This window comes from Setaria viridis, chromosome 5 (genome assembly GCF_005286985.2).
Source record: "Setaria viridis chromosome 5, Setaria_viridis_v4.0, whole genome shotgun sequence".
NCBI classification, from domain to species: domain Eukaryota; kingdom Viridiplantae; phylum Streptophyta; class Magnoliopsida; order Poales; family Poaceae; genus Setaria; species Setaria viridis.
This window is the reverse complement of record NC_048267.2, coordinates 15,045,534-15,052,241: the sequence shown is the minus strand read 5'-3', so window position 1 is coordinate 15,052,241 and position 6,708 is coordinate 15,045,534. Positions and strand designations below refer to the sequence as shown.

Genomic DNA, 6,708 nt, shown 5'->3' with positions numbered 1-6,708 from the left:
TCTGGCGAGACTTTAATATCTTGTGGCATGTTTGTGGAGAGTTTTGCACCTGCTGTAACAGACTTGGTGAGCTCGAATGCATCATCATATGGAAATAGTTCTGGTATCAATGAACCATCCTCAGCAGACCCTGGACCGGCTTTTCGAGGCACTGGGTCATCCTCCTCCTTTGTTAGGCTGTGGTAAATCTTGTGGTTAGCTGACCTCGAGCGGTCCTTTAAGAGAACAAAGAGAACGATGAACATGGTGTGGAAGATATAGAAACACAGAGCAATCTAGGAGCACCCGGCTCGGTCTCTCTTCGTGGTTCCTTTTGCCTCTTACAAGTTGCCATCGTTTGTGTGTAAGGTGCGATGCTGTATTAGCGCACTGGTATGGTACCGGTGGAAGTAAGAGGCCATGGCAATGGGACAGAGTATACAAAAGGATCTTAATAAACAGCAAGCTAGGAGCTGTTCATCGCTGCAGTACTGGTGGAAATAAGAATCCATGGCAATGAGACAGAGTATGCAAGAGGAACTTAATAAACAGCAAGTGACATGGATGTGACTGTAACCTATAAGTTTTGGGTAATGTTTACCCCTGCTTGTGGGGTTTGTACAGCTGAATAATGTTGAGATTGTTGTTTTGCTTTGTACCTGTAAGATGTATCTGTATGTATGCATTGGGATTGTGAATAGACTGGATCAGTACAAATTGTTGCTTGTATCATTATTATATATATGCCAGACAAACTCAAGGCTCTAACTCTATGAGCAGCCAGCTGGAACATAATTTTGTTCAGCGATATCACCATGCTGCTCATACAGTGGGCACGGACAGCGATGGCGGGAAGCCGAAGTACTGCCAGCAACACTACCCGGCGCACTGTGCCTGGCAGATCTTTTCGATTTCTTTAGGAATCGAGGATCTTTTCTCCAGCTGGAAGCTTTTGACGTCGATTTTGAACAGCTCGGCGTCCCTGACACGGTAGCTCGCCATGAACGCCGGCTTCTCCTCGCTGACCTCGAGGATTAAGCACCCGTTGGCGGTTGGCCGTGCCCCGGAGGCAGAACGGCCGGTGGTACGCTGCTAGCCACGACAGCGGGATCGTGTTCTCCAGCCACCACCACGGCCCGTCGGCGTCCTGCACGATCGTGTAGTAGTGGAGATCGGCTTTGCCGCCGGGGTGGTGGAAGTCATGCGCGAACACGCCGACGTACCCGTCGGGGGCCTCAACGACGGCAACGTGCTCCTCCAGTAGCCGGTCGGCAAGGGGATGATGGAGAGGGCGAGCTCCATAGCACGCGTGTCGAGCATGAGCCACCGATTGGTGAGGCAGTCCACCCAGTAGAAGCGGTCGTGCGCGTAGTGCCGCCGGTTCCAGACGGTGTGCATCGGGCAGCCGAACGGTGACCTGTGCCGGCGCCAGATGAAGCAGTCCGGCGACGGGAGCGCGCGCCACCGCCCGTCGCTCGAGGAGAAGGCGAAGGCGGCGACCTTCCACTGGCATCGGGCCGACCAGAACACGGTGAAGGGCGGCGCCGCGTCGGGGTCGTCATAGCAGGCCTCGGCGAGGGCGAGGAAAGGCTCGCACGCGCGCCGACCGCCGAAGACGTTGAGCACGCCGTCGACGATCGCGGCGAGGTCCTCCGGGATGGGCGGGAGCAGGGCGTAGCGGCGGGAGAGGGGGTCGCAGACGGCGAGCTCGGTGAACACGGTGCCCCTCTCGGTCCCTGACGCCACGCGGTCGAGGAGAAAGCGGCCGTCGCGGTAGTCCCGGACCATCCACCCCTCGGCTTCGGCTTGGGCTCCATCTCCGTCCGCGGCGGAGGGATTCGCCGGGAGGAACCCGAAGGAGAAGTCCGTGGCGCCGGCGATGGTGGGTGCGACAGCTCCGCGGGGTGGAAGCTCGTGCCGTTGCCACCGTCGCTGCTGAGGGAGAAGGTGAAGACCCCGAGGAGCGCGCCGGGGTCCCGTTGCAGCGCGCGGTGGTGGCGGAGGAAGCGCGGGGAGGCGACGAGCGCGCGGAAGTCGCCGCTTGCGGCGGCGGCGCGCGCCAGCGCGGAGCAGGAGGGCAAGCGGAGCAGGATCTCGTCCATGATCTCGTCGGGGATCTCGCGGCGGGCACGAGGAGCGCCGAACAGAGGAGTGGAGCACTGCCGCCGATGCCTTCTTCCCCCGCCTGCCCGCTCGACCCCGCCCCACCGACGCCGGCGAGCGCCGCCTACCCCCTCCCCATCCCCCTCCTCCTTTCTCTCCGACCTCCGCCCCCGCCACCGGCTGCTCCCACCGACCATGCTCGGCGGCAACTTCGCCGCCGACCACATCGCCCACCGATCGCCCCACCGCCTCCACGCCGCTCTTCCTGTCAACTCCGGCGTCCTCCACCTCCCCTGCCAGCTGCTCTCACCGCCCAAGCCTTAGCGGCCCCACCCTCCTCCCCTTCTCCACGGCCGTGATCGAGACCAAGACGCCGGTCGTCCAAGATTTTCCCCCTTTAACCCCCTCTCTTCCCTCCTTTTTCCACCCGAGCTCCCCTTTCTTCAAAAGTTGGACTGCGGGTTGATTACCAAAAACTTGAGGGGCTTTTTTGAAAAAAAACCACGACGGTTGAAGGATTGAAAGAAACCTCCTCTCTTTAATATTATATTAGGTATAGATTTGAGGTCAATCCTGCTTAATCATCGTTCAAAACACGGAATTTTATGTATCCATTCTGCCGTGCTTGTCTGGTTTTTACCAGGACGTGCCATGATCTGATATTCTGATTTGCCGTGGGCCATGGCCATGATACTAATTAGGAGGAGTATTAAATATAGGTTAATTACAAAACTAATTGCACAAACGAAGACTAATTCTCGAGATAAATCTATTAAATCTAATTAATTTATGATTAGCACATATTTGCTGTAGCATCGTATGGTCAAATCATGGACTAATTAGACTTACTAGATTCATCTCGCAATTAGCCTTCATTTATGCAATTGGTTTTGTAATTAACCTATATTTAATACTTCTAATTAGTATCTAAACATTCGATGAGATAGGGACTAAATTTTAGTCCTGAAACCAAACACCCCCTGCCATCTCGTAGAGAACTGAACTATCAAAGCTAAAGTCACTGAGAGGACCCTCCAAGAATCAGTATGCTACTTTTCTGTCTATCCGACATTCTAATGAACAAGAAAGAGCCTATGAAAATATAACTAATTGTGCCATGTGCTCCGGTTAGAAACTTAGGGCGTGTTTGGGACTGCTCCGCTCCAAGTTTTGCAGCTCTGTTCCAGATTTATCTTGCTAAACACCTCCCGCTCCACTAGCACCAACTTTAGAAAAAAGGTGGATCTAGAGGCTAACTCCAAGGTTTTTCGGAGCACCTCAAAGGGTGGTCCGAAAACACTAGTTTCAAACCTTCTCCTTGGAGTTGGGTGGAAATTACCCACCAATGACACTGGTTACACATACCGTTTCACGGAAGAAAAAAAAAGATCGAGGCTTTCCTCCCCGCGCCCCTATTTCTCTTCTGCCGCCGCCGCCTCCCCTCCCTCGCGAACTCCTCTGTTCTGCCACCGCCGCCACCTTCTCCCCTTCCTCCAGCACCCAAAAAATCGGCAAGATGGATGCCGAGGATGATCCTCAACTCCCCAATCCTAGCAAATCGGTGAGTAATCCTCCCATCGGATTGACTTTGATCCAAACCCATGCCGCCCAAAGAGTTCTTGCCGCCAATGCCGCCCGTGCCGCTACCTCTGTCGACCGGAGTCTGTTCCACCCACTGGCTCCTAGGGGCGAGCGCCCCTTGGCCGGCGGCAGCCACTCGGGTCTAGATGAAGCCCTGGCCGGCAGCTTGGCCGAGGCTGGGCGCGGCCTGATCGGGGACATCCACGGCCTGGCCTACGGCAGCCACCCCCTGGTCGGGGCTGAGCCTGGCCTGGAAGAGCCCCTGGCTGGAGGCCTGGCCGAGGGCGGCCACTCCCTGGCTGGGGCTAACCCTAGCGTGGATGGCACCATTCTTGGTGCTGACGAAGGAAATGTCGGCCATGGCCGTGGAAAGAAGTGGCCAGGAAGAGTTTGAGGTCAAGAACACAGCAAGAAGGCCTCCAAGGTAGCCAAGAAGAATGAAGAAGAGGAGGTATGTAAATTGTCCTTGATGTATGTTCATATATGTTGATAGATTTGCTATGCATATATGAATATGTCATGAGTGTTGTGATATTTGAACAATTGCTAGTGTTCCAAATAGTTGAAAATACATGTGAATATCATGGTCAGGGAGATATGATGGACTGAACCGAGGCGTACACTTCGATCATTCTTAACTTGTTTGCAGACAAGTTAAGAAAGGCAATAGATTCAACCACTCTAGTGAAACTATAAGTAGGAAATTTGATGAGGTCTATGGCAAAAGATTTCATTAGACTAACAAATCCAAAGTTCCCTACTGTCGATAAAGGATAAGAGATGATAGTCATGCATATCCACACTTCAAAAATTGCATAAGTGCTCTTGATGGCACTCATATCCGTGTCGCTTTGTCACCCGATGAGATGGTAAGATATATTGGGAAAACCAAAATGGCAACCCAAAATGTTCTGGCTATTTGTGATTTCGACATGCGTTTCACTTATGTATCCATGGGTTAGCCCGGAGCTATGCATGACACAAGTGTGTTGTACAATGCAATTAGAGTGGATGAAGAATTCTTCCCACATCCTCCACAAGGTAACATCGCCTTTATATAATTTATATTTTACTTATCCCAGTGTTGAACAAATAATAACTTGTATTATCTTCTCATTTTGTAGGGCAAATACTATGTCGTTGATGTGGGTTATCTTAATCGTCCTGGGTATCTAGCTCCTTACAAGGGTGAAATGTATCATTTACCCGAATGGCATAGGGGTATGGAACCAAAGACTCCCGCGGAAAGGTTCAATCATGTTCACTCATCTATTTGCAATGTTATTGAGCGATCGTTTGGATTATTAAAAATGAAGTGGCAAATTCTCTACAAGATGCCACCGTACCTATGTACAAGCAAAAGATGATTGTTGTGGCTACTATGGTCCTTCACAATTATATCCGTGAACATGGAGGTGAAGACATTGACTTTGATCGGTTTGATCGTGATCCTAATTACATACCTACTATCCGAAAAGGTATAACAAATATGCAGTTTCTCCCTTGGCGTCTGACCAGTCTACTTCCGATGCCAATGCTCCAACTATGGATGTATTTCATGATGAATTGGCCACCGTCATTTCTCTTGCTTAGAGCTAGTTAATGTTGTTGTGGTTGATTTTTAATATCATTTGGTTCCACCTATTAGGTATATTAAATTTTTATTGGAACAATGCTGTCTATATTCTCCAATATGAAAATTTTTCATGGGTAAAAATAAGATGAAGCATAGTAGAAATGTGTATAGTAGCGCCTCATGTACTGTAGCGGCGTGGGTACTATAGCACCACGCGGTACTGTAGCTCGTGGGAAAAAAACACCCAAGGGCAAGAGTGACTATTCCCACTAGTTCCTACAATTCCTGGAGCTGGATTTGCATCCGGTAGCCAAACAGGTACATAGCTTCCTATTTTACTGGAGTTGGTGGAGTGAAGCTAAAAAATGTAAAATTGGTGGAGTGAAGCTATTTTTTTAGCAGAGCGGTTCCAAACATGCCCTTAATATGTTAAGCAGGCGGGGAGGCCTGTAGGGACTTACAGCCTGATGTCACTAGTGATACAGTAGATGAAGTGATGATGACTTGATGATCAGCACAAGCAATAACAGAAGAGGAGGGCAGAAGTGTACTTCATGTTCATTCTTCCTCAGAGGAGACAGAAGGTACAGCCATCGCCTTCAGTGGTCAGTATTCGCTGCTTCTGCGTACATGCTTGTGTTGGGCGTTTTGTGGCTTTCTGGTTGGTGCGCTGGTGTCTCTGTTTGTTCTTTCATCAATACTGATGAATTCAATGATAACGCATATTAGTAGTTGATAAGCACATCTATGGTGTGTGCATTTGTTGTCTTGATCCATTTGAATCAAGATCTTGCATGTTTTAAGTGCCAACCAGTTTTGCGACATTTGGTTTCAAGAGGCAAGAGCTAAACCCTTTTTACATTTCAGTGAATTTCACAAAATTATAGTATGTGCGAAAGCCAGAAGATTACCACGAAACTACACATATGTGCAGTACAGTATATTCAATAATATCTCCCCTACAATTATTTATTAGAAACGACAGTACGACACATTAACTTTCCATACTAAAGCTACACTTTTTTTTTCGAGTCGACAACTTTGTTGTTAGTTTTGTCATGGTCTTGGCTCTGGTATGTCAAATGCACGTTTGTGTGGCTGGCTATCTATGTCTGACATGCAAAACATAGGTGCTATGGTTCTTGGTGGGATGGTTTTCCAACATCAAACTTTCCTAGCAGTGCAGTAGATACTAGTCGGAATAGGCTTAATGTGGTTGTGAATCGTACCGAACAAAACCCCTCCACACAAACGCACCCAACTTTTGTGCACCAACTAAGACAATAATAAAAATACAAAACGAATTATGCATTAGAGGTCTTGTTTCATTCATCAACTTGAACCTATTTAGATAACCTATTTAGATGACATAGTATTCTTTAGAACTGTGAAATGAAACTCTCCGTCCACTGGGAATGGCCTAACATATATTCTAATTAACACCTTCAATTAATCAGCGTCCTTCTTCC

At 49.3% G+C, this 6,708-nt stretch overlaps 1 pseudogene; it reads right to left on the bottom strand.

Annotated features, from left to right (window-relative positions):
- Window positions 1-688: 688 nt before the first annotated feature.
- LOC117856262 (uncharacterized) lies at window positions 689-2,309 on the bottom strand (annotated as a pseudogene).
- Window positions 2,310-6,708: the final 4,399 nt, after the last annotated feature.